Source organism: Ambystoma mexicanum, chromosome 2q (genome assembly GCF_040938575.1).
Source record: "Ambystoma mexicanum isolate Mex_15411 chromosome 2q, UKY_AmexF1_1, whole genome shotgun sequence".
NCBI lineage: Eukaryota > Metazoa > Chordata > Amphibia > Caudata > Ambystomatidae > Ambystoma > Ambystoma mexicanum.
The window spans coordinates 1,337,265,294-1,337,292,920 of NC_090924.1; positions in this window are offsets into that span (position 1 = coordinate 1,337,265,294).

The following is a 27,627-nucleotide window of genomic DNA, read 5'->3' on the forward strand; positions in this document are numbered from 1 at the left end:
GGGAGACGACAGTGAGATACTCCATATTGCCTCCCCACATTAAAAAAAATAAAAAATAAAAAAGATGGCACTACCAGGTGAATGGACTCGGGTGGCTGGAAACAGCAGGTGGTACACTGTATTCTCGCCCGCTGTTCTAAGCGCCCTTACCCCGTGTGCAAATATAAAATGTTAACATTCACCGCCATGAGTCCATCTTGGTCACATGTATTTGTAACACAAAATGTACAAAAGAAAAAGATAGGCAAGTATCCTAACTGCACTTCGCTTTAGGTGGATGTGTGCAGTTGTATGATATTCTTATAATTATATTGTGACGTAGTCACTTATTGTGACTTTGTCCAAAATTTCAACTTTACACAAACAAAACACAATACAAAATCACATAATAGAAGTGTCAAGATAAAAATGTCCCATTAATAGAGTAAATGCAATGTAATATAAAATATAAATGAGTACAAAGACATGAGATACAGGGGATGTTGAGGATTACAGAGGTTGACCATTTCAAGAATACAGATAGTTGACCAAAACTCTGACGTAGCACTCCCGCTACAAAAAGGAAATATGGAGTCATAATCACCAGGAAGTGTCTAGACGGCAGAAGATTCCTAACTTGGACCCCTATTCTAAACAATGCAAGCTGAGATGAGATGAGATGGTGTCAGTGTTAAGACAGAAGTCCCAGAAGGAGTCCTCAGTAATGGCCTCAAAACACAAAATATCCATAAAGGGAGACATAGTCTCTCAGCACTGATAGTCTTTTAAACTGACCAGTCACTCTATAAAAAGTAGCACAGAACAAGAGAAGTAAAGCTGACGGCTTTCACAAAGTCAGGTTAGGATAGAAGACAGAGAAAAAAGAAAGGATGTCCAACGGAAGACTATGGGAGGAAAGCAGCAAAAAGAAAGTCCTTCCAAACAGTTGTTAGGGTCTATGTAGACATCTGCTCCTTTGAAATCACAGTTACTGACTGATGGTGCATTCATCAACCTCTTACCACGATGGTATTTCAGATAAGCTTAAAAATAAGACTTTGAATTTGGGGATTTGGAGGCAAACACCTTCCATTTAGATATATTCCTCTGTAAGGCAACAATGAGGTTTTATTCTTTATAAACATACATGTGCCATTATCTAAAATCAAAGTGATGGGCAGCGGATATCTGCATTCCTGGTTCATAAAAGAGCTGACACTTGTACAGACATACAGATTGGGCGAACCAAACTTCAAAGCTTAGGTTTACAGGATGTTAAGGCTACACAAGATCTATTTGGTCCCACCCAACACAGATGTGCTATTTGCATTGTTTTTACTCATAATAAAACCCAAATAATAGATTGTTCGATTAGCAGATATTATATATATATTTATATATTTGTGTTTATTTATTTAATGAAAATTACAAGGAAAGCAATGTAGTGTTGGTGCAAACATTCTTACAAAACCTTTTAACATTTATTGTAGAGAGGAGGACCAGTGTAGTGAACAATGGGTGAGAGGGTGTTGATATAAGACTAGATGATGCTGGTGACTTAACAACTGTAACCACGGATGAAGACTGTAGAGCATGATTCAGGAACAGGATAGTGAGGAAGTGCTAAGTTTCAGGATGAAGGGGTGAAGGATACGTGCTGTGGGGTTCTGAGGTACGAGGGAAGAGAACAGGGAGATGTAGTGGCATAGAACGCTATGCAAGTGTTTCTCAAGAAAGGGGGAGAGGTAGGCGGTTGGATTTAAACAGAGATAGAGTGGGAGTAGTGCAGAGAAGGAGAGGAAGGACTGACAATGGACTGGGGAGGTGGAGATTTAGCGGGGAATGTTGAAGAGTGTACAGACAGTAAAGTGAGGACTTTGTCGAGGGGTAAAAAAGCATAGTTTGGAAGGACATAAAATAGACTGGCAAAGCAGTCAGACTGAGAGTACTAAAGAGGAGATTAGGTGCATAGTAGTGTTGAAGGGAAGAAAGTGTCTTATTTTTCTTATAATGAGGAGGTTATGTCTGGCTGCAGTGGCAAAATTGTTAATAAAGAACGAGAAGTTGTGAGATGAGTTGAAGATGGCATCAAGGTTGCAAGCAGAAGCAGAGTAGGGATACTAGTAATGCTAGAAGAATAGAAGAGCAGGAGAGCAAGGGAAAGCCTGTTTGGATGAGAAGTACAAAAACCCAGTCTTTGTGGAGTTGAGCATGAACTAGTGAGATGCCATCCAGTATTTGATGGCAGAGATACCGTTAAAAGTTTTTAGCTCCACAGATAATGAGTGAAAGGAGAAGCTGATCTATGTGTCTTCAGCTGTTGCAGGCCATCTGGAAGTGTCTGAAGTGAGATATTAAGCAAATCAATTGCGGGTCTTATCCAAGATGCCCCAACAGAAAATGGTTTGCGAGAAGATCAGAATGGTTGGCGGCATCGAATGCAGCAGAAATGTCCAGAAGAACAGGAATAGATTAATGCTTAGCATGACAAATGAAAGCGATGTAGTTGCTAACATTGAGCAGAGCTGACTCACTAGAATGCAGAAGTCGGAAGCCAGATTGAACAGGATCACAGAGGTTGTGTGTCTCAAGGAATTCAGTGAGTCGGTTGAAAAATACATGATCTAGGATTTTGTAATAGTGAGATAGAAGAGAGTCAGAAAGACAGTTGGCAGAACAGTTAGGCTTGTGGGATGTTCTGACCCACTAGTCTATGCCCTGCAGCATCACTGTGTGTTGCTTTCATCAAAAACAACAGTATGGCCGCCAAAAAGCCTTATGTGCGCTAAAAATCTGCGAGAAGTGCGCCGGGAAACCAGAAAAATAGGCTGCCAAATCTATTTTTGCCTATGTCAGTGGTAAAACAGGAGACCACGCTGCCAAAGCCTATCATTGGGCTGCCCACAGAGTAAAATAGAACTGCTTGAAAAGGCAGTGCTACATCCCAAGGAAACCCCAAAAGTGCCTAAAATACGTTTTTCCTTGGCTGTTAAATTTGCAAAATAATGATTCTCAAACAGCAGAGAAGATCCAACATCCTTGTAGGGTGTTCACCATCACGTTATTTAAGGAATCCCCATAAGCACAATAGTGTAGAAAAGAAGAAACTTGCCATCAATAGTAATATGTGTTGCTTCAATTCAATTTCTATGTTTTAAAAAATACTGGAATGAAGAGATATGTGTGCATATTTGTAGAAAATGTAAATTGAATTTTAGAAAAGCCCAGTTTTAAACAGTGTTTTAAAGTGAACTAATGTCAGCTACACTGGACTTCAAAGACATTCCACAGCTTCTCGCCAAACAAAGGAATCTTCCTCCTGCTCTCTGCTCAGGAACTGGCATTGAGTTGTTAATGGAAGTGGGAGGAGATTTTGGCCTGTTGCTCTGAGTAGGGACAAAAGGCTCCCTTGACTGAAAGGAAATGCAAATTTGGGTGTCAACAGAAACTAACTGCTAAGGAAGAGAGGCTCAGGTTGCTCAGGCCCACCCAAACCTTGGAGGCGGAGCTAGACTGATATCTGTATCTGAAACTTCAAGGAAATATCTTTTTGGAAAAAGACTCATAGAAAACTGTGAACAATTTGGAAAAATCTGTGTTTTATAGGTTGTTAATATAAAAATGCTGCTCACAATTTGAAACTAATCTGAACCCTGTGCAATATTCAGAGACCGGACTACTAAAATGTTGATATTGTAGCAATTGTGATCATGCTAGGAATATGAAAGTTTACAGGATTATGCCCAGATGTCATGCGCATGTATGTGGAAAAATGTGTACAGATCTGACACTGGGTAACCAAACAAAAGTGTGAAAAACTGTCTGTTTTGAACCGAAACTCTCAAGAAGATGGGACTTGGAGGGATACGTGCTTTATTAAATATGTGATGTGAATATGTATTATTAGCAAGTTGGTGATATTGTAGATATGCTTTCTATGAAAAATGGGTTTTCCGTGTAGAAAAAAAGGGGAAGTTTTTCCCTGGATTGTAAATTGCAGCATCACTATGACACTTGATTTCCTTCTCAAATCAGGAGAGGGAAAATACTCTGACCAATCGGATACCTAGAGAGTGGGCTTAGTATAATCAGCCTATCCACCCCTTTGGGAAATAGATAAATAGGGACTGTTTAGGACCTAGATACATACACATTCACCCATCTACTGATTTACTGGCGAAGCGCTCTGCAGGAGAACCCAGATCAAAGACTCCAGAACTCTGAAAGCAGAAGGCCCAATTGCAAAGCTGAACCTTTCTCAGCATGGCCTTTAAAATCTTGCAACCTGATTTTAACCCCAGACTTCCAAGGAGCACATCAAAAATTGAACAGCCTGGCTGTGCTGTTTTCTGCTTCTTGCCAAGAATTCTTGCCAGAACCCAGAGTTCCAAACCAGTAGAGCAGAGTGGAAACCAGATAGCTGTAAACTCCAGAACCAACCCATCAGATCCAGTCCAGAGTGCCGTGCAGAGACCAGAGTACGTGCTGAATGCAGAACGGGGTGCCTGAATCCTCTCTGGTGGGCTAGCAAAATTCCAGTCCAAAACCTTTGACCAGATCCTGACGGGCCTATTCCAAACCATAGTTGTGAGTATTTAGCATAGAATTGTCCATAGCCAGTATCTTATCCTTAAGTAATCCTATCCAACCCATTCCAGCATATCCAGACTACATTGTAAAATCTCTTTTGTCTGTTCTGAATCTTTCCCTCATCCATATATTTATTTTTTTGAATTGTAGTGATAATAATATCTTTGCACTAATATATTTGCTGAAGAAAGACAAGTGTCTCAGCGGGCAAAAGTCAGAGCGGAGGTGCCCTGTTCTGGTGGCTGTACCATTGGGTATCTTGCATCTTCATAGCCTCCTTAGTGCCAAGAAAATTATTGTTTGTAATATTCAAAAGCGCATCTTTCATTTGAAAATCTTGACTCTTTTTGAGAAAAATCGACCTCTACTAAAACCTTCATAACTTCTGAAACGTACATGCTAGAAATGAAATTTAAGTGTCTAACATCCTCAGCTTTCAAATGAATCTAAAACCGCATTCCAACCGAAAACCGCATTCCAACTCCTTGTAGTTTTTCTGTAATCGTGTTTCTCGTGCACTGAAAAGTTTGCCGCAAATCTGCATTTGGCTCAATTTCATCACATGTAAAATAGCTATTTCTTGCATTCAACCTCTGAATTCAGTTTCCTATCTGCCAGTCATTCAATCCTCATTACTAGTGTTTACCTGAAGCTATCCATAGCGGCTCCCACTAGTTTTGAATCCCATTTAGAGAATTAAATTCATTTTTCAGTGTTTTTCCCATTCATTCAAAAGCACATTCAAAAGCATTTGACCTGTTTTAAAATCATTCCTGTTTCTCTAAGCTTGCTGGGGGAATTGGGATTGAAACTTCATTTGTAGAGTGTTTATTCCTGAAACCTGTTTTCTCTCCTTCCATCTCTATATTGCATATTAGCGGAGATTGAGTAGTATCAGGGGGAAAGAGTGATTGCATTGCATTTGATTGAACACACAAACGTATTATTTCTGTGCTGCATTAATTTCCTATCATTGCATTTCATTGAACCCACACAAAGTTTTATTCTATGCTACATTATTCTTCTCATCCATACTACTATTGATTAAAGAGATTGTTGATTGTAATATCACCCATTGGTGATCATTGTATAAATATTAATAGTGTGATATCTAGATATTGTTCAAATTCATAAAAGTGTGATATATATCTTGTTCAAATTCATACAATAAGGGGGTAATTCATAGGATTCAGCGCACAAGTGGCGCACGCGGCTGGCGCACAGTGTGCGCATGCGAATCCCTGCGCCAGCCGCGTGCGCCAAAACCCATTTCCGCGCACAGCGTATTCATGGATTCCAGCCACCAAAACCAGCCGTGCCGCACAGTGGCGCAGCGACCTTGCAGCAGCACCAGTTATGCCCCCAAGAACGCCTTCCGCGCAGGGAAAAGCCATCAAAATCCCCAATCCAGCGCAAAGGGCTGCGCTAACCCTGTACCAGCACGGCAAGCGGGCTACGTGTATTTCAGGGGTTCATGTGAAGTTTCTCACGCGATCGGGCCTGGGGGAGCGGGCTACGTGTATTTCAGGGGTTCGCGTGAAGTTTCTCACGCGATCGGGCCTGGGGGAGCGGGCTACGTGTATTTCAGGGGTTCGCGTGAAGTTTCTCACGCGATCGGGCCTGGGGGAGCGGGCTACGTGTATTTCAGGGGTTCGCGTGAAGTTTCTCACGCGATCGGGCCTGGGGGAGCGGGCTACGTGTATTTCAGGGGTTCGCGTGAAGTTTCTCACGCGATCGGGCCTGGGGGAGCGTGCTACGTGTATTTCAGGGGTTCGCGTGAACTTTTTCACGCGATCGGGCCTGGGGGAGCGGGCTACGTGTATTTCAGGGGTTCGCGTGAAGTTTCTCACGCGATCGGGCCTGGTGGAGCGGGCTACGTGTATTTCAGGGGTGCGCGGGAAGTTCCACACGCGATTGGCCTGGGCGCGTGTATTTCAGGGGTGCGTGGGAAGTTCCACACGCGATTGGCCTGGGCGCGTGTATTTCAGGGGTGCGCGGGAAGTTCCACACGCGATTGGCCTGGGCGCGTGTATTCCAGGGGTGCGCGGGAAGTTCCACACGCGATTGGGCTGCGTGCGGGTATTAGGGGGGCGCGCAAAGTTTCACAAGCGATTGGGCTGCGTGCGGGTATTAGGGGTGCGCGCAAAGTTGTACACGCGATTGGGCTGCGTGCGGGTATTAGGGGTGCGCGCGAAGTTTTACACGCGATTGGGCTGCGTGCGGGTATTACAGGGGTGCACACACATTTTCACACGCGATTGGGCTGCATGCGGGTATTAAAGGGGTGCGCGCGAAGTTTTACACGCGAATGGGCTGCGTGCGGGTATTACAGGGGTGCGCACGAAGTTTTACACGCGATTTCAGCAGGGTACATGTATTTCAGGGGTGCCGGGGAGTCCTACATGTGATTTGCCAGTGTGGGTCCTCCCAGGTGTTCCCTGTACACCCTCCACGGCCCCTGCAGGCAGCCCACACCACAGGGGACTACCCTGCATCCCTGGTCATGTCCCGCAGGCAGCCCACCCAACATGGGCATGCCCCCCAGCAAAAACACATGTCTCCTTGCACCAATGATCACCAACTCATGTCCCCTTGCACCCCCACCCCCAGCATTGCGGGGCACCTGCCAGCAGGCCCCCACCCATGTCTCCCAGCACCCCACCCCCCCAGTCACCAGGGGCAGCCTCCACCAGGCCCCCACCCATGTCTCCGAGCACCCCCACCCCCCCAGTCACCAGGGGCAGCCTCCACCAGGCCCCCACCCATGTCTCCCACCACCCCCACCCCCCAGCAGTGCAGGGGCACCCACCACCAGGCCCCCACCCATGTCTCCCACCACCCCCACCCCCCCAGTCAGCAGGGGCAGCCTCCACCAGGCCCCCACCCATGTCTCCCACCACCCCCACCTCCCCAGTCACCAGGGACAGCCTCCACCAGGCCCCCACCCATGTCTCCCACCACCCCCACCCCCCCAGTCACCAGGGCAGCCTCCACCAGGCCCCCACCCATGTCTCCCACCACCCCCACCCCCCAGCACTGTGGGGCACCTGCCAGCAGGCCCCCACCCATGTCCAACTCATGTCACCCACGACCCCCACCCCCCAGCACTGTGGGGCACCTGCCAGCAGGCCCCCACCCATGTCCAACTCATGTCTCCCACCACCCCCACCCCCCAGCACTGTGGGGCACCTGCCAGCAGGCCCCCACCCATTTCCAACTCATGTCTCCCACCACCCCCACCCCCCAGCACTGTGGGGCACCTGCCAGCAGGCCCCCACCCATGTCCAACTCATGTCTCCCACCACCCCCACCCCCCAGCACTGTGGGGCACCTGCCAGCAGGCCCCACCCATGTCCAACTCATGTCTCCCACCACCCCCACCCCCCAGCACTGTGGGGCACCTGCCAGCAGGCCCCCACCCATTTCCAACTCATGTCTCCCACCACCCCCACCCCCCAGCACTGTGGGGCACCTGCCAGCAGGCCCCCACCCATGTCCAACTCATGTCTCCCACCACCCCCACCCCCCAGCACTGTGGGGCACCTGCCAGCAGGCCCCCACCCATTTCCAACTCATGTCTCCCACCACCCCCACCCCCCAGCACTGTGGGGCACCTGCCAGCGGGCCCCCACCCATGTCCAACTCATGTTCCCCACCACCCCCACCCCCCAGCACTGTGGGGCACCTGCCAGCGGGCCCCCACTCATGTCCAACTCATGTTCCCCACCACCCCCACCCCCCAGCACTGTGGGGCACCTGCCAGCAGGCCCCCACTCATGTCCCACTCATGCCCCCTTGCACCCCCACCCCCAGCACTGTGGGGCACCTGCCAGCAGGCCCCCAACCATGTCCCCCTGGCCCCAGGTCCTGACGATACACAATCATGGCAGTAATGGGCAGCATACCCAGCACAAACACCCAGCCAAGGATTGCATCCACCCACATAGCAAATGCAATTACATGATACAACCCCAATGGCAAGTATGTAAATGAACACATGTCCGTCACACACACATACACAATGGGTGCAAGTGAATGTCAAAACCCATATCATGACATGCATGAAACCAATGAGAAAATACCACAAAAGAAAGTTATAAAAACATGTATTCTCGAAGAAAATGAAGTAAACTAATCAAACATACAACAATGGGGATAACAAAATAAATACAAAAACTGATGTTGTCCAAAGCAAAATCATGGTGAAACAAAATAAGGAAAAACCATTGCCTCATGGTGAACACAAATATGAATCAAAAAAATGTATTTTAAAAAATCCAACTATACACAAGAATATTCCAGGGTCCATGAGCCCAACACTATAAATGAAACCTACTACTACCTAATAAAAAAACTATATACAGAAAAGTGGCCATTGTCCGAGCGGTCCAAACAAATCTCAAAAAATAAAGGAAACCTAACACTAACTAACTAAAGAACTATATACAATGGCAGCGGGCAAGTCCTGCGGCTCACTCTGTGATGTTGGCGGCTAGGGCATCATCGAACTCCATGTCGATGTCCTGGAGGCGGGACTCTGTCCTGGCCCCGAGGTCTCGCAGGGATAACCCCATGTTCACCTCAAACTCCCTGCGAGCTTCCTCGAGCTTCCTCGAGGCACTCAGCCCGCCTCAACGCCTGACGCATGGAGACGCATGGAGAACTCCGCCCTGACCATGGTGAGCCGCTCCTCTTCCGCCCGCTGCCGCTCCGCACCTATCCGCTGGACCAACTGCTCCCAAACGGAAGACACTACCATCCCAGGGTTCTCCTGCCCTCCGGCCGATGCCTGCCCCTCTGATCTTGATGGCCCCGAGCCATGATGCCTCCCACGTCGAGCCTGCTGCTGCCTCCGACGCCACTGCCTCTGCCAGCACGACGGCATCCAGGATGATGGAAACCACTGACGCCGTCGTGCACGTGCCCTGCCCGATGATGCCGTCACATCCTCCATCTGCTGGGGTCCAGTTGCTGTGTTGTCCACCCCTGCTGGACCTCTGACTCCTGACTGTGGCAGGGATGGGATCCCCACTGAGCTGGCTGCATTGGTCAGGGCAGGTCCACAGGGGGCCCTGGTGGCATCTGGGCCGGAAGACGGAAAGGAGAACGACTGGCGTATAGTCTCCACAGAGGAGGAGAGGGCCGCCAGATTGGCCGACACATGCAGGAAACCCCCGAACATGGCCGATCCCAATTGGGCCACGTCGGCACAGTGCTCTTTGTGATGACGTGCGTGCTCCTCCTGGGAAGCACGCACGGCATCACGAATCACAGCCGTGCGCATCGCGACCCCAATCAGGACCTTCTCCACACGGCCAGGGGTCCCCTCGTCCGAAGGTGGAGGGGAGTCAGATGACATGGACATCCCCTCTACCTGCGGACGGGCCTGGGACGGGGCATCCCTGCTGGTACAAGGTGGTGCACCCACAGGTTCAGGGACAGCGACATGCACAGGCCCCTCCACGGTGACCTGTGCTGCCTCCTGCCCCTGCCCCTGGACTGCACCACTTGCACCAGCAGGGATGCCCCCACCAGGCCCCATGTGCGCCTCAGTGGCGGCCTCCTCCTCCTCTGTGGAAACCACCAACCTGTGGGGGCTCACCCACCCCTTCCGCTGCAGCCGTGGGGGCATCCCCGCCGCCTTGCGCCACAGCGCCGTCTCCGCCCTCTCCTTCACTAGCCGCTGCGTAGAGGGAGACATAGAACACAAGCATCAGGGTACTGTACAATGGTCCCCTAGACAGGAAGCAATAGCAGATGAGTGCCACTGTCAAAGTACACTTCCATCATGTCATACCACAACACATGTGTCAGTCCAGGCAAAACACACACAGTGACAGTCATGGTGCGTGCCATGGACATTTCAATGCATGTCCAATGGACTCTCGAATCATACAATGTAATGGGACTCACATGCATCATGCGTCATGCCTATCACATGCACACACTTCACCTCAGTCACATCCATCTGGCCCCGTACACCCCAATCACAGTGCATACAAAGATGACTAGGCTGCATTAGTGAATCTGTACATTGTCACAGACATGTGTCATGCATCCATGGCACTCACAAGTCACAGACACGCAGGTCAGGCACACACACATGGATACCACATATGTATCTGGCATCAGCACCCATCCCTCGCCCCCACCCATGTCCAGGAACAGAGACTGCCATGCTCTCATGTGTGCAATCTGCACAGGGCTCCCCATGTCGCATTCAAACACATGCAACAACCGTGCGGATCAAACATTACAGGTCGCACATGTATTCCCATGATGTCCCTGCACACATACATGCGTACATGGCCTATGTCACACATGCAGGCATGTATCAGACAACCAGCACACTGCAACATGCCCTGTCTCACACAGCAATGCTTGGCCACTTACCGCTCAACTCCAGACGGGTCTCCCTCTCAAGGACCTGGGCGTGGAGCGCTGGGTGTGCGCGTTCTAGGACCCTCAACTGGATGGTACTCATGCGGCCCCGGCCCCCCTCCACGAGGCGCCGGGCCTTCATGAGGGTCCTGGACCTTAAGTCCTCCCAGCGCTTCTTGACCTTCTGGATGGTGCGGGTTGCCACCCCCTCCGTGTTGATGGCAACCACACAGTCGGCCCAGATCCTCTCCCATCCTTCCCTGTTGGCGCGGACGATCCGAAGAGGGCATCATACTGCCCCAGGACTTGCTCCACCAGGACACCAACTTCGGTGGCAGTGAAGCTGGTGCCCCTCTGCCCCTCTGGCCGGGGGTTGCCACTGGAGTCAGATGTGGATGTGCCCGACATGGAAACCCCAGGGGCAGGAGTGGGTGGGCAACTGGGTCCTGGGGCTGGGCTGTGGAGCGATGTTATTCGAGTCGGGAGTCTTCTGTACCAGCAGGGGTGGACACAGCAACTGGACCCCTGCAGATGGCTGATGTGCAGGCACCAAATGGCAGGGCACGGTGGCAGCAGGCAGGCAGGCAGCAGCAGATGGCACGTGGGAGGCTGCTCGGGGCACTGGGGGGCAGTGATTCGGCCTTCTGGGCAGGAGCGTGGTCTTCCGTGTGTTTTCGCGTGGCCAGCTTGATACGGAGTGATTTGGCACGTGAAAATCCTGCACGTCAGCGTGAAAATCGAGGAAAGGCCCTTAGCGCGTAAGCGCGTCAGCACGCGTACGCGATTTCATTGGACCAAAGGCCCTTACAGCGTAAGCGCGTCTGTGACGTTTTGCGCACGGGCGTTGCCCTGGCAGGGCTTGGTGATCCCGCGTGCATTTATGTTCTGTACGTGCTTTTCGTGCGGTGCGTGTGTTTTCCATCCGTTGGGGTTCACACGCTATTACTTCACAGCGGGTGTTGGCTATGCGTTCTTCTACACGCAAGGCAGACGGTGAGTGGTACCCCGCTACCCCAGGCCCGATCGCGTGAGAAACTTCACGCGAACCCCTGAAATACACGTACCCCGCTCCCCCAGGCCAGATCGCGTGAGAAACTTCACGCGAACCCCTGAAATACACGTAGCCCGCTCCCCCAGGCCAGATCGCGTGAGAAACTTCACGCGAACCCCTGAAATACACGTAGCCCGCTCCCCCAGGCCCGATCGCGTGAAAAACTTCACGCGAACCCCTGAAATACACGTAGCCCGCTCCCCCAGGCCCGATCGCGTGAGAAACTTCACGCGAACCCCTGAAATACACGTAGCCCGCTCCCCCAGGCCCGATCGCGTGAGAAACTTCACGCGAAACCCTGAAATACACGTAGCCCGCTCCCCCAGGCCCGATCGCGTGAGAAACTTCACGCGAAACCCTGAAATACACGTAGCCCGCTCCCCCAGGCCCGATCGCGTGAGAAAGTTCACGCGAACCCCTGAAATACACGTAGCCCGCTCCCCCAGGCCAGATCGCGTGAGAAACTTCACGCGAAACCCTGAAATACACGTAGCCCGCTCCCCCAGGCCCGATCGCGTGAGAAACTTCACGCGAACCCCTGAAATACACGTAGCCCGCTCCCCCAGGCCCGATCGCGTGAGAAACTTCACGCGAAACCCTGAAATACACGTAGCCCGCTCCTCCAGGCCCGATCGCGTGAGAAAGTTCACGCGAACCCCTGAAATACACGTAGCCCGCTCCCCCAGGCCCGATCGCGTGAGAAACTTCACGCGAACCCCTGAAATACACGTAGCCCGCTCCCCCAGGCCAGATCGCGTGAGAAACTTCACGCGAACCCCTGAAATACACGTAGCACGCTCCCCCAGACCAGATCGCGTGTGTGACTTCCTGCGAACCCCCAGAATACACGTATCCCGCTCAATCGCGTGTGTAACTTCCTGCGCAACCCCGAAATACACGTGCCCCGCTCGCACAATTGCTGTATGTTGCCACTTTTGTAATGCGCAGGGACGCTACCGCCTGCCTTCGTGTGGCGGACGTGTATCGGCTTGTGCGTGTCTTTCGCTGTGCGTGGCTTTGCCCTATTCGATTCCATGAATACGTGTGGTTCGGGTGCGTGTGGCGTTCCGTCTGCTTCCCTGCAGTACATCCCCAGTTACGCCCTTGTTTTCGCGAGTTGTTCCCCATTCCGCGCGTTGTGCCCCGTGTTCCGCCCACTTTCTGGTGTATGCGCCGAGGTTGTGCGCTTTCACTGTGCGCATCGCGCACGTCTTTTGGGATGTTGCAGTGACGTGTGCGCCATGCACGGGTTTGGCGCACATCCCATGGTAAACACGCGCAGGGACTTCCATGAATCGCACGCGTGCGCCTGTTTTTTTCCGCTTGCGCCTGCTTGCGCCTGCTTGCGCCTGCTTGCGCGAAGATTTTCGGCGCACGTTTGTTCCATGAATCGGCCCCTAAATCTTTTAACTTTGCAAAACAACCTACTTCTTGGTTCAGTGAGACCGGGTGGGGGATTCAAAGAGAGGGGCGTGATATAAGGGTACATCATTCAAATATAAAAGAACTTTCAGATATAAAAATATATATAATTAAGGGTTCCAACTGTGCATCACATGCTAGGCATTGACTTAGGTGGAGGCTGGGTTGAAAACACTTACAGGATCTAGGCCTGGTTTCTTAAGGATAGGGATGACAATAGCCAACTTGTAAGATGAAGGAAAAGTGGCACTATCAAGAGAGGAATTGAAGAAGGAAGAAGGAGATGAAACAACACCGGGAGCTATGTGTTTCACCATGTGTGGGGATAGAGCATCGATGAGGCACATGAAGGGTTAGCCCTGATTAGAAGAGAAATAATCTTATAAGGGTTAGTGGAGAAAAGGAAGACATTGTCACAGGAGAGGAGAGAAGAGGTGGTGGAAAAAGTGAGCAGATGGGGGATAGAAGGTAATTTGCGAGGGTATTTTGATTGTTGGAAATTTCTGAAGCAAGGTAGAGAGACCTCGAATGTTAGCAGTGAGTAGAGGACAGGGAGGAGGGGTTAGGAGATGAGAGAATTGAGTTAAGAGATATTTTTAGGCATCTAGGTTGAGAGGATTGAGACGAAATGAGAGGGAGATAGAGGTCACATTTTGAGAGCAGAGGAGTAGTTTTGAATAGCAGTCAGGTGGGAGATTCGAGGAGTGTCTAAATCATTGAATAGTGTCAAGGATTTTTGTTATCTCATTATTGATTTCAGGGTGAGGATGGTAGATGTAATCCAAGGCCATGGAGTGGAGGGGTTGAGGGGTGAATTTAATAAGAGAGAGGTGAGAGGAGAAGAGAGCGTTAAGAGCAGTGTCAACGTTAGTAAAGGCTTTATCAGTAGATGGAATGATGAGGAGCGAGAGTGGTGTAGATCATAGTGTCACATACCTTGTAAGTGACGGCAAATGAGGAATACGAAACCCTCTCCTGAAACATGACCAAACCTGAAGATTGACAACATGAGGGTCATGAACCATGAGCGACCACCGACGGAAACCATCCGGGGAATAAAACTCTTGTAGATGAATCCGGATGAAAAGAGGAATCAACCCGCCTTGTTAAGTGTCAGATCCAGGAGAAAGAAGGAAGGAGGAACATGGAGAAGGGAGAATCAGGAGCAGGTGAAGGATTCAGGATAGATGCTAGAGCATCAGCACAGGAATACTGACGCATTTTGACTTGAGATAGCTTCTGTGAGATTCCTTAAAGCACTCGAGTCTCGGCAGATTGCTGTTTTGGGTAATGCAGAGTGCGCCATGATGACATCTTGGGTTTGGTCAACACGCCACCACCATCTTTGTTGGGGACGGCAGCAAAGTGTCCTGATCGTGAGAGGGACATGTTGACTCTAGCACGAGAAGTTTATGACTGCACACCGGGGTTCAAGGAATGGGGATGATGAAAATAAAACACCAAGACGGGAGCATGGACATTAACCTCAGGTTCCCAGGATCTGATGCAAGGTACCTAGCCTTTCCAGTCCACCAAATACTGGGGCTTCACACGATGGTATCATGATGGTACGTGTCTTAGATGTGAGTGTTTAAATGTCAATTGTGTAATGTACAAACTGTAAAACACAAACACTCTGTGTACAGTTCGTAAGGAAAGTGTACATTTATTCCATCACTTTCAAACTGTCAAAGTCAGCCGTGACATGCCTTTTTATGTGGGTTTTTTGGAGATTTTTTGCGTAATGTACAAACAGTAAAACTCTTGCACTCTGTGTATAGTTTATATAAATTGCCTTTGGGGTGAGTTTTCAGGAGATGTTAATTTTATAATGTAACATCTGTAAAACCCGTACTCTCAGAGCACATGATTGCAACACATATTATAAATGCCTGTGTGGTAGAAGAATGTGTTGTACGAGTGTTTGTCGAGATGCCATGTGTTGTAGGAGCAAGTGTCGTAGGCACGCGTGTGTGTAGTAGCTGCACATGTCATAGGAGTATGTGTTGCAGGACCGTGTGTTGTAGGAGTGTGTGCCGTAAGAGGGTGTGATAAGAGTGTGTGTCTTAAGAGTGTGTATGTGATTGGAACATGTGTGGTAAGAGCATGTGTCATATGGCCACATGGTATGGATGGTAGGTACGTGTGTAGTAGGTACACATCATAGTTGCATCTATTATATAAGTGTGTGTTGTAGGAACGTATGTTACAGCAGCACGTATCATAAGAGTGCATGTCATAGGAGTGTGAGTCATTAGAGAGTGGATCAAAACAGTGGTCCTCATTACGAGGCAGGCGCTCCCGTAATGAAGGTTGCCGGTACGGGACCGGCACCGTTCATTACGGGATGCCTGATTACGAGGTCCCCTAGCGGGACCCGGAACAGACGTCTGGTAAAACCAGACATCCTTTCTGGGTCCAGCGTGGAGACTAAGGAGCTAATAACGGGCCCGTTATTAACAGGCCCATTATTAACTCCATCCCCATTCCCATTGATCCCTATGGAGGCTCAAATGGTAATGGGGAATGCGTTTGTGCATGAGTTATTACTGGGTCCTCCAAGGTCGGAATGACCCGGTAATACCTCATTCACAGAACCCGGTACTGGAACCCGGTATGGAGGCAGAACCCGGTACTAGAACCCGGTATGCAGGTCATGGCTGCCTCCATACTCCTAATGAGGCCAAGTGTGCATTAAGTATATGGGCCTCATTACGAATTTGGAGGTAGCCATGGTGCTAGTAGCTCTATGGCTGCCTCCAAACCCGTGTCCGGGTCCGGGTAGTCAGAATGGGGACTTACCGGGTCATTCCAACCTTGGAGGACCTTGTAAGTCCCCATTCTGAAAACCATTCCCCATTCCCATTCGAGCCCCCATAGGGCGCAATGGGAATGCAGAAGGAGGCCCTGCATGACATCAAAATCAGCTGTGAGTTGCTTTTGATGTGAGTTTTTAGAAAGTGGTAATTGTGTAACTCATATGCTCTCTGAACAGTTTGTATGAAGATTGTACATCGGTCACCTTAAAACTGACAACAAGGTCAACTGAGACTTGCCTTTGATGTGAATCTTTAGAGTATGTTAATTGCCTAGTGTTCAAACTCTAAATCTCTGCAATTCATATGAAATATGCACATTCATTCTGAGAATGTATTATATATAGCTACATTTCAAATGTTAATACCTCAAAATTGACCAAGTCGATTTTCAAAATTATTTTTCAGATGAAATCTAGGTGTCTGCAAACAATTGTAAGAATCAAAGCATCCAATTTTGAGATATTTGGGCATAAAAACTGTTTTTTTACGTATGGGAAACCTCTACGTTAAAAGCTGTTTGAAATGAGACCAAAGTATAAAGAAAATGTCAAATACTAAGCTGTAAATTTACAGTCCTGAAATGTTACATTCACAAGCCACTCCCTCAAAGTTTTATTGTTTAATTCTTTTAAATTTTTTCATGCAAGCGTTTGAAAAATCTTTTTCTGAAATGCCTTAGAGACTTCGGGGGTCATTACGAGTGCGGCGGTAAGGGGCTAACGGCGATGGTAAGGATGCCGGTGCTGTTAACCCCTTACTGCCGCATTACGAGGTCCCTTACCAGCCGCCCTTAGCGGGAGCCGCTAAGGGGCCAGGTAGATAATAACGGGCCCATTATTAACGGGCCCGTTATTTGCTCCCTCCCCATTCCCACTGAGCCCTATGGGGGCTCGAATGGGAATGGGAATGGGAATGGGTATTTTGAATGGGGACTTACCAGGTCCTCCAAGGTTGGATTGACCCCATTCAAGGACCCCGGACCCAGACACGAGTTTGGAGGCAGCCATGGCTCTAATAGCACCATGGCTACCTCCAAACTCGTAATGACCCACTTCGTCTTAACCTTAACTATGCCTTGCGGTAACGTGAAGGCATAATTTATATATATATATATATATATATATATATATATATATATATATATATATATATATATATATATATATATATATATATATGATTGTTTTTTGAAGACTCCTGCGGTCAACTAAGCATTGAGCAGCACTCTCCACAGGGAAAAAAGTTGTAATCCTCCCAATGTGTGGCAATTCAATTTGCCCAGGCATTAACGAGTTTCGCGGCTGCTTGCCACTTGTTCATATATATATACCAACAGAATTAAAAGTATGGTCATTGTAACCGTCTGTAGCAAGAACTTTAGGAATTCACTAAACGATATTTCATGGAGGTATGCAACGGTTGCAATGGAAAATCTAGGTACTACAAATCTTTAATGTGCAGAAAGGGAATTCTGGTCCTTCTAAATGTGGACATTGGCCCTCATTACAAGGTTGGCGGAATGGGTTTACCGGCACCAGTAATGGTGCCGGTGCCGATAAACCCATTCCGCCCTATCACGAGGTCTCCTTGCGGGACCCGCAATGGGCGCCTGGTAAAACCAGGTGTCCATACCGGGTCCCGCAAGGAGACCAGGGAGCTAACAACGGGCCCTATGGGGGCTCGAATGGGAATGGGGATGGACTGGGTCTGGGTTCCTCGGACGAGGAATTACCGGTCCGCCAAGGTTGGGATGGCCTGGTAAGTCCTCATTTGAGGAACCCGGGCCCAGTATGCGGTAAGGAGGTAACCATGCTGCTAAATGCGGCATGGTTACCTCCAACCTCGTAATAAGGCCTGGAGGAATGGGAGCAGACTTTAAGATTATCTTCCGTGTGATCATAACAACAATGGGAATGTCTGTGCTGGGTTTCAGGGACTCGATATGCAAACCGGAAGATTAGGGTACTGGGTAGATTTGTGTAAATGCAGATTGGGGAGAATCAATCATTGACCCCACTTTTTTGTTGGTTGCCCCAACTACTCTGTGCTCAGGAAATTGCTGCATCAGCCATTGTCATGTTAAGGATAAACTGTGATGAAGCACCTATGAGTTACACAGTTTCATATCGTGTTAGAGGCCAACTCAATAATTGCTGAACACTTTCAGGCATCTCCACAAAAGAAAATTTGCATTGGAAATGCGATTTGGAAACAGATGCAAAATATGTGTGGGCGTCTTAATCTATGTTTTGGAATGTGGTATGGAGAAATCTGAAATACAATTCTGCTACTGCGACATTTTCAAGTTATGGTGACTGAAGCGACCATACTTGGCCATCACCCTGTACTGCTTATATATAGTGCTTGGGCATGGCAAAAAGCAATGGCATGGGCCCAGCACACGGTCACTTAGAGTGGCAATTGGCATGACCTGTACCCATGCTCCAGGCACTTACACAAACCTACAGCAATCAGATGTCATAGCCAAAGGCCCTCTGTGTGTGTTTTCTGGGCCCAAGACAATGAGCACAGGTCATGCATGCCCTGTGCACAACAAACACACTCAGAGTGCCCACTCAGCATAGCCGAGGGCAAATGCCATGCTCAGTGCTCACTATTCATGGGGCATGACCAACATATCAACTTTTATATATCAATCGTTTCTTTTTATGGGAAAGATGTCTTTGCAATTATGTATGAAAAACTGAGAATGAGGACTAACAGGAAAGATTCAGGTACAGAATGAGATCATCTAGGATTGGCGCAGGAGAACGCTTGGCTGTGAGCCGAAGATTTCTTTAAATAGAGAAGTTCTAGATGAACCAGAGCTGTACTCCTTATCTCCCTAGCGCCACCTGTAGCTTTCCTGCCAGATATAAATATTGCCGTAAAAGGACGTTCTTATAGGCAATGTGGAACAACTTCAATTGAGACCTTGATTCAAAGGCAACCAATGCGAGGACGAAATATGATCAAATATTCTTTTTCCTACTATATGTCGAGAGAACAGCTCTGCGTTCCGTCCTTTCATTGTTCCCCCATTGGAGGTCCGGCCTTTTCTGTGGCCGCAGCTCAACTGTGTAACGACTTTCCGCCCTCATTAAAAAGATGCCAAATCATCTTGCGTTCAGAAGATCCTTGAAGCTCACCTCTTCTAGATGGGATTTGCAAGTCTGGTTTTCCTCCCTCTCAGCGCCATGATACTCTCGGTGACCGTGTGCTTCTAACATAATATAACATATATTGATGAGAATCAAAACATTGGCACATATTTTAAGACCCTCCCAACCCATTAAATGGCATTACCACCATCGATTTGTGAGATAACCAGTCCCAGTACCGCTCACTTAAAAAAAAATCTACTAGAAGGTTGGAATTTAATCCACCTGAGTGATGTGGTAGTGAGCCGCTTCAACAAGCATGCAGTAAAAACATCTTTGGCAAATGTGGGCATGCAAGATTAAACAAAGATATCTTTTCCAGATAAAGAAGGAGACATTCAGGGTTGGCCAAACGAAATCCCCTTGCATAGAATGAACTCTGGTTGCACGATGGGCTGTACAATATGTTCTTATGTTTAGTTTGTGCTTTTTTGGTCTTTGCACGTGTTAGGACAATATTCAATTTTTGGGGATATTTTGTCCCATTTATGGGACCCCTAAAATATCATTTTTTTCCTGCCATTTTTCCTGTATCTTTTAAGTTTACTTGTGTGAGGAGATTGGCTTCTGCTAGCGTCCCAATTTTTACTGCAATCATTTTTTCAGTTGCTTTCCTATGGGAGCACACATGGATCCTAGGACCAGGGTGCTTTCTAAGCACCATATTCTGGTCCCTGGGTGATTCTATTACTGTATAAGTGTTTTGTCGAGCAGCCTATTGGTATCTGTAATTTAGTTTTGCCTTCACTAGTGGTCCAGATATTTATACCGCAGGAGTAGCCCAATGTATCAGGATTGTATCCATTAGGTAGTAGCACATTTTTTAAAAGTCTACTCCCTGCCATATTGTCAGTCCCTAAGTGGGTGTACTTGTCTAGGCGGGGACATCTGCATTCAGCAGGTTCATCCGATTCTTACCTGAATTGCTGAAGGGTTCTCACCAATGTAGGGTGCACAGAGCCTTCTTCACCAGGAAATATGGTGATCCACCACAACTCCCCTCAGATAAGTGTTGGTTTATCCTAACTAACCTCTATCCATTGTGGAATTCATTTGACCATTCTTTGCTGACTTACTGCCCGTATTGCCCATTGAGCTTCCCATCTAACCTTTGTCAGGTTCCTCTCTCTGCCGGGTGCCTTCTGTGTTACTGTTTCTGCTCCTCAGTGAAATGTAACCCTCCAAGAGGAATGGATTTGTCCTTCTGAGTCATTAATGGTCTGGTATTCAAGTCCATTGGTACAGCATCCTTGTCGCAGCCCTGTACAAAGGCTCTCAGGCCATCACTGAAAGAAATCTCCCCTGACTTCTGACTTCCACCATAAGTACTTGACCCCAGGTCCTGCATTCCTGATATAGGTTTCAGGATCTTATTCAGGGGTGCCCTGGGTCTGGACATAGTGGTGTGTTGCAGGCTCCATCTACTGCAAATCGTCACTGACTTCTATTTGTCAGAATCCTGGTTTTCATTAATGCTTTGCTGGCTGGCTGTATAGCAGACCTGGAAGTATAGAATGTCCAGGGGCTTTCCTTAGGACCCCTTGGGGATGGTTGCTTGTTTGGCTGAAACTGTTTGGTAGAACTGGTACTTACCTAATATAGAGTAAAACCTAGACGTTCACACCAGAAAAATTCAACCCGCTAAGGAACACAAGGCCCAGCATACCTCTTGCACGGAGAACACGTAATCGTAAAAAAATACAAACTTGCGCCAACAAATAACTCTGCTGCCACGGAGTGCTCTTTCAAAAACAGCATGAGCAGGAGGTTATAAAGGTAAAGAGCATCACAAGTGGCATACATCTCATAGGTTACAAGTCCCAGTAGCTGGTTGGTGTCACCCTGTACATATATAGCCTGCTCCATACAGGGTACCAGGCGGTTGGTTCCAGCATCTTCTGTCCATCTTCTTCCACGTGGGGATCACCGTCTGTCATCATCAAGTATAGAGACAGTAATTGCCCATTCAATTAAACAATGTTTTATTCTACAGCTCTACAGTGCACCTGCTGCCAAGTATATGAGCAAGATGGATACTTTAGAGGTTGCGATAACTTGTTAGAACTATGTGAACCTCCGCTCCATTCCCAGACAGATTGGCGCCTCTACAACTTTCCCGCCCGCTGCATACACTTGTTACCTTTTCCACTGGCACCTCCCAGCACAAATCACATGAACCAAGGGTGGGGGCAGCTGGCCCCTGTGCTCTGACCTTCATGAACCATCAGCCACTTTACAGTTGTATAGACAGGGGTGTTGGGTTGGTCAGTGTACTTAAATGTTTGTGTCTTTGGCTTGGGGTCTCGGGCTTTTATGACTTATACATCTGGACAGTGATGGTCTAAGTCCCTCATCCCCTTTCTCGGGGGATAACTCTTCAAAGACCTATGCAGGTTCTCTCTTGGCCTTGCTCGGCACATTAATTCTGAGTTGCATACACTACTAATAAGGCACAATAATGAACTGTGTGCATTCAGGAAAATTAACCTTCTGCAGAGCTGTCAGGGCTGCGAGCAAATGAGGCACACACACCCTTCTAACCCTCGGAATAACTGTTAATGTACTAGCATAGCCATGGCACTAGGCCTACATTTCAAGATGGCGTCTAACTTCTAAAATGGAGTTCCATTACACACGTGATCCTAACACTAAAATCCATTATATTTCTACTGCAGTCAACTTCTATGGATAGTCCCCTCCCCCCTCCATTCTCCTAGCTCCCCTACTGCATCTCATTCTACAATCGTCTCGTCCTGAACCGCCGAGTGGTTTGGGACTCCCCCCCCACCTCCCCAACATTAGCTTTATACCGTTACCGCAGTTTGCCCATGAACATTTGGCCATTTATTTCTATGGGGAATCTTTCTAGAAACATTTGTTCTCTTGCAAAGCAACTAAAATGGTGCTTACTTGACTCTTGACCCTTGCTCCTTGAAGTTTCTCACCAAAGACCGGGTTTTTAGTACTTACCTGTGAATTATTAGAGAATGTACTTTAATAAATACCTGCACTGCACTACTTTCCATAAAGATGCACTGGAGTGCTGCATGTAATAATAATTTGGGTTCTCGGGCTTCATGCCAGCGTTTATCCTCTAAGCGCGAGACCATGTTTTGAACCTGTGCTGCTCGGCATTGTCTTGCTTTCAAGACAATCACGCTGTCCCTGAGTTATCCTCCCACCTCACCTATTGTTACTGTGTTTCTAGTGATTCTGGGACTATTTAGGTCTGGTATAATAAGTCTGTGCCCTTTGGAATTGCCCAATGTTTTTCACCTCATCACTCCCTATTCGCGCCACACTTAAGTATATGGCCTGTGTGTTACCTGTTTCACTGTGCACTAGAGACTCTGAAGAATAAATGGACTGTTCATATACTGGCATTGTGGATTCTGAGCATGACTATATAATGTGTGTTGTCTGTGCCAAAGGACCCATTTCTCCTTACCCCCAGCATTGTAATGTAGTGAGGAACAGGTCGTTCCATTTAGCTTCAGGAGCGGATGATGTCTATCTAGGACATTTACTGTTTTTTTTTAGCATAGTCTACTCTAGTGTATGCAATTAAAGAAATTATTTGAACTTTGTGTCGTGTATGTGTAACCCTATAATACTGAGTGTATATTGTTTGGTATATCTGTGTGGTGTCCTCTTTTGTGTGTTCTATTGGGTCTAATTGTAGCTGTGCACTTACGATCATTACCCCCTTGATTGATGCCTGACTGCTCTGGTACAACTACTCAGAAAGAGAGCTTTGGTTAAAATCCTGACTTTCCCTTAGGATAGATAGTGTCACGCCCCCTCACAAGAGGGATATTGAAATATCCCCTTAACAGCACGAGTACAGACTCTGTGGTCACCGTTCAGTTGAAAATGGCCTTGTTTTTTGTTTACGTTTTGCCAGAGCACAGCAGTGTATCTTTCGACCATTATCATCCAGGGCCTGATTCTGAGCTTGTGATAAAAAAGTGTGTGGAAATACACCGTTCTCCCCTCAAGCTTCCAGCACCATCATTCTGAGGTGGGTGGACATATTGGAGGGGTGAAGCTGCTAAAATCACAAGTTGTGGGGGAAACATGTGCCCCAGTGGCATTGCGAGCATTTCTTGAAAGACTGTCACTTTTCAAATTCATGAAAGGTTTCTGAAACTTTCATTAAATTAGAAAAGTGCTGCCGCAGTTTAAGAAATGATAATTCTATAAAGGGGAAAAGTGCGCAGTGGAGTTTAACAGTGTCATAATGTAACTCCTTTTATTGAAGTGCTAAACCAGGGCTGCTGGGAGGAGATTCTCCTCCATGTGGCTGCCCTGCATTCCTCACGGTTGCTAGGCCTGTTGTCAAGCCGTAAAACAGGCTGACGCAGAAGCGGAAGATTTCATGTTCTCGCACCACATTCTTTTGTCAGGATATGGTGCAGTTAAGAGATGTGTTGTTCCGGCTTGGAACAACACATTTCTAGTTTTACACGGACCTCTTATTCAGGCCCACAGATGTCACTTGCCAACAAAAGGCTCTTAAAAATGTTCTGCTTATTGGAATTCTGCACATTTCTTCCTTCAAATAACATCGTGCAAGACTGCAATCAATGTTTGCAATATATTTGTTCAAAGGTGTATGGGTAGCTTTGTGGGTTATGTGCAATGGAAAGTTGCACAATAATCCTTACAAAACCAATCAGCATGTTGAGCTTTTTTGGGAGATTTTTTCTCAAAAGTCAATTGCAGAGAATAATTGCCTTTGTAGTCTCTGAAACAGGATAGAGAGTACAGAATTCGTAATTGATCACAGGGTTTTGAAAAATACACATCTCTTAATGTAATAAAAGGAAATAGCAACAGACTGGAGAGAGGTGAACACCTTTATTAGAGAATGCCTGCCTGGAAGGAACTGTTAGTACTGCTGGCTGGAAGATGATCTGCTGATGGCAACGAGGCCTTGGGGAAATACATGTTCACAGAAGGGTGAAGTCAGGAGCAGGAAGAAAATAGGGTAGCAGCACAAAAAGCAAAAATAATACAATTAAAAATCAATTTAAAATACGACAGGCAGAAGCTATAAAGGGAATCGCGGTAGGAGATTGCCAAATGCAACAGTTTGGCAAGAAGCTAAACCAGAGGTCTGCATCGTTTGGCTCTCCAGATGCTTTGGACTACATGCCCCATCACCCTTAGGCAGGATAAGAAATGGTGAGGGAATATGGGAGTTGTAGTCCAGAGCATCTGGAGAGCCACAGGTTGCAGACCCCTGGTTTAAACCAACCTGCGAGGCAGGCTGCGCAAGGATGGACCAATGCTCAGTTGAATCATTTCATGAAAATCATTGGGGTAGCAGAGTTGACATCACATGACTGTCGATCCCCCAACAACATCCCAGAAAGTGACATGGCACGGCCCCTGTGACAGGCAATTTAGTTTGTTTTTAAGTCATTCTTTATTGAAACGTGTGGATTCAGTAATTAAAGAAGGGAGGCAAATCTTTACATCGCTGCAAGACGGTCAATATTTCTTTCCATCAAATGCCAAGGCACATACATATATACACCACCAAAAATGGTCAAGCGGGAATAGTGAATAGGTAAAAAAGAGCTCAGCGGGTCTCCCCTGTTATAACAGCAAGCATTGGCAATGCCAACAGTCTGGGCTATTGCGTAGGCCTGGGAAAGGCACTTGCCAGGCACTGCCATAGTGGTATAAACTGGCCATTGATGGTGGTAGCAAGTGGAAAAACAGTGGCAGTTCCTGGGCATTTAATAGCAGTGTCTGGCAATTGCCTAATACTCATATGCAAGCCAAAACTGTTGGCTTTTCCAATGCTTCTTTTTAACAGGACATCAGTGAAAGGCACAGACAGTGCTTATAAATTGAGTGGCTAAAGACAGACCTGGTGAAGACATTTCTATTACACCAGTAGCAGGTTTAAAGCTAAAGTGAAGTCATTAAGTCTGAGAAGACTGCTTAAAAAAAAAAAAACACTGGCACACTGGCAGGCACGTTGAGCACAATGTTTGATGGTAAGTTTAGATTAAATCAAGCTTAAAGACTTCCCATGATTAAGTGTTTTGGGCAAGGAGGGACAGGAATTGGGTGGAATTAACCACAGGGATTAGCATGGCCATGGGAGTCAATCAGAGTTCAAATAGCCAAAACAACAGCATTGTGTCCTTCCTCATATGGCATTTCTCCCGATCTGTACTCTAATGAAATCGCTTTGGCTTATAGACAGCACAGGCGTCACCTAATACTAAAAGGAATTTAATAAAAGACTAAATATTTGCACAGTTGTGAGGACTGCAGACAAACTGGATGCCGATTAAAAACATGGGATCCTCAACAGGCAAAAAGATGCCGACATTATAATTTCAGCAAATACATTTAACCCCAAGGCACGTTTTCATGGTAGATATTTTCTCTGTACATGTCTTTCGTTGCTCTGTAATTGGACTCTCTCGCTGAGCCATGCACAATTGCCCCGGGTCCACCAGCCCAGCAGCTCCTTATTCTTCATCCCTCAAATACCATATGAACACTTCCGGGCCAGGCCCACTTTCTTTGTGTTCAATGGAGGACCCGTCTCTGGCTGTTTGTACTCTTCCTCTATTTTTAATAGTAATTCAAGTACATAAAAAGTGCTAGTAAATTCAATGTGGTTTTATTTTTTAAAACGTTATTAACTTGGTTGTCTTTAAAAGGTAAGCATTTCAATTGTAAACTTGGTTGAACTGGAACTAGGTGCAATGTTATAATATGATATGATGTGGCATTTATAACGTGCCTGTACACAGGTGTTTCTAGGCGCACAATGTTAAAGTGAACATGTTTTCGTTGCAAAATTGAAAGGTTCCAGGTTTTAGCTTTCACTTTGGTATGTTAGGTTAGGTTTGAGAGGTCTTGTTACAGCAGTTATTCACTGACTTCTAAACATTCTGATTGGCTGAGACAAGGTGAATTATGACTTTTATGTGCTAATAATATCCATAAAATAACTACGGCTTAACAAGAACTCAGTGGCTGGACGGTCACTATTGTGGGAAAAGAATGGGGAAGATGACCATGTCACACCAGCTCTAAAATCCCTACAATGGCCAACAGTGAAGTCGAGGGTGAATCCCAAGGCTCACTTTATATGACCACTCTATCTGTGGGACATGTTCCAAACACATAAGACATTGTCAAATTCTTCACCCCCAATAGGAACCATGGGTAAGCCATGGCTTGGGCTGCTTCAGACTTCCAAGCCCCAGGCAAGCCAGTGTGGCGACGGAATGATCTCTCCCATGGGCCATACGATCTGGAATTCCCTCCAGAGAGCCTAAGGCAGTAAAACAACCACCATCATTTCAGAAAGCCCCTAATGTCTTTCCTTCTGCAATAAGCCTTCTCACGTTAAGTCGCTGCCACCTGCAGGGTGCTTAGTTTGCCAGATGTTCTGAATCAGCCTGGCTCTCATCTGCTGCCACACACCACCATCTAAGACAGTGGTCTTCAAACTTTTTTCCCGGGGCCCCGCTGAGCAAAATTTGGTCTGGCCGGGACCCCCCAGAAATACCAAATGGACAGTATGTATTGCGCGCCGTCACCTGCTCCCATCACAGTCGCTGGGCTCCCTCATCCCACTCCTACCCACTCGCTGGTCTCTCCCCACCCCATCACACACCCTGGGCTCTCCCCACCCTGCTCCCACCACTATCTCATGGTTTCCGCCAATTGTGTCCCACCTTAGTCCCTGGGTTCCCCCCATCCGGTTCCCAACACAGTCTGAGGGCCAGTGGCAAAGGGTGATTTTTTTAAGTGGAGGGGCATAACTATTTCCCCCCAAAATGCCAAAAAATGCCATAGCAACCGAGCATAGTGAGGGAGCCCAAACCAATAAAAGGGAGTTCGGGGGGGGGGTTCCCCCTGTGAAGTTTTTTTTTTAAATAATGGGTTAAAATGTTGCATTGTAGACCATAGTTTTAACAAAAAAATGGGTAAATAGATAGCCAACCAGTTTGCAATTGGTGCTGGGGGGCCCATGGGGCAGGAATGACATTTTTTACTGGACATCTATGATAGATGTCCAGTAAGAAATACCATCCCTGTCCCCTGGGCCCCACTGAGCCTAACACATTCCACATGATTATGTGTGTATGCAAGGCGCTGCACATTCATACAGCAATCACTCTATCATTCACACGAGCATCCATCACCATACACTCACAACATAAGAATACACGCATCCATACAC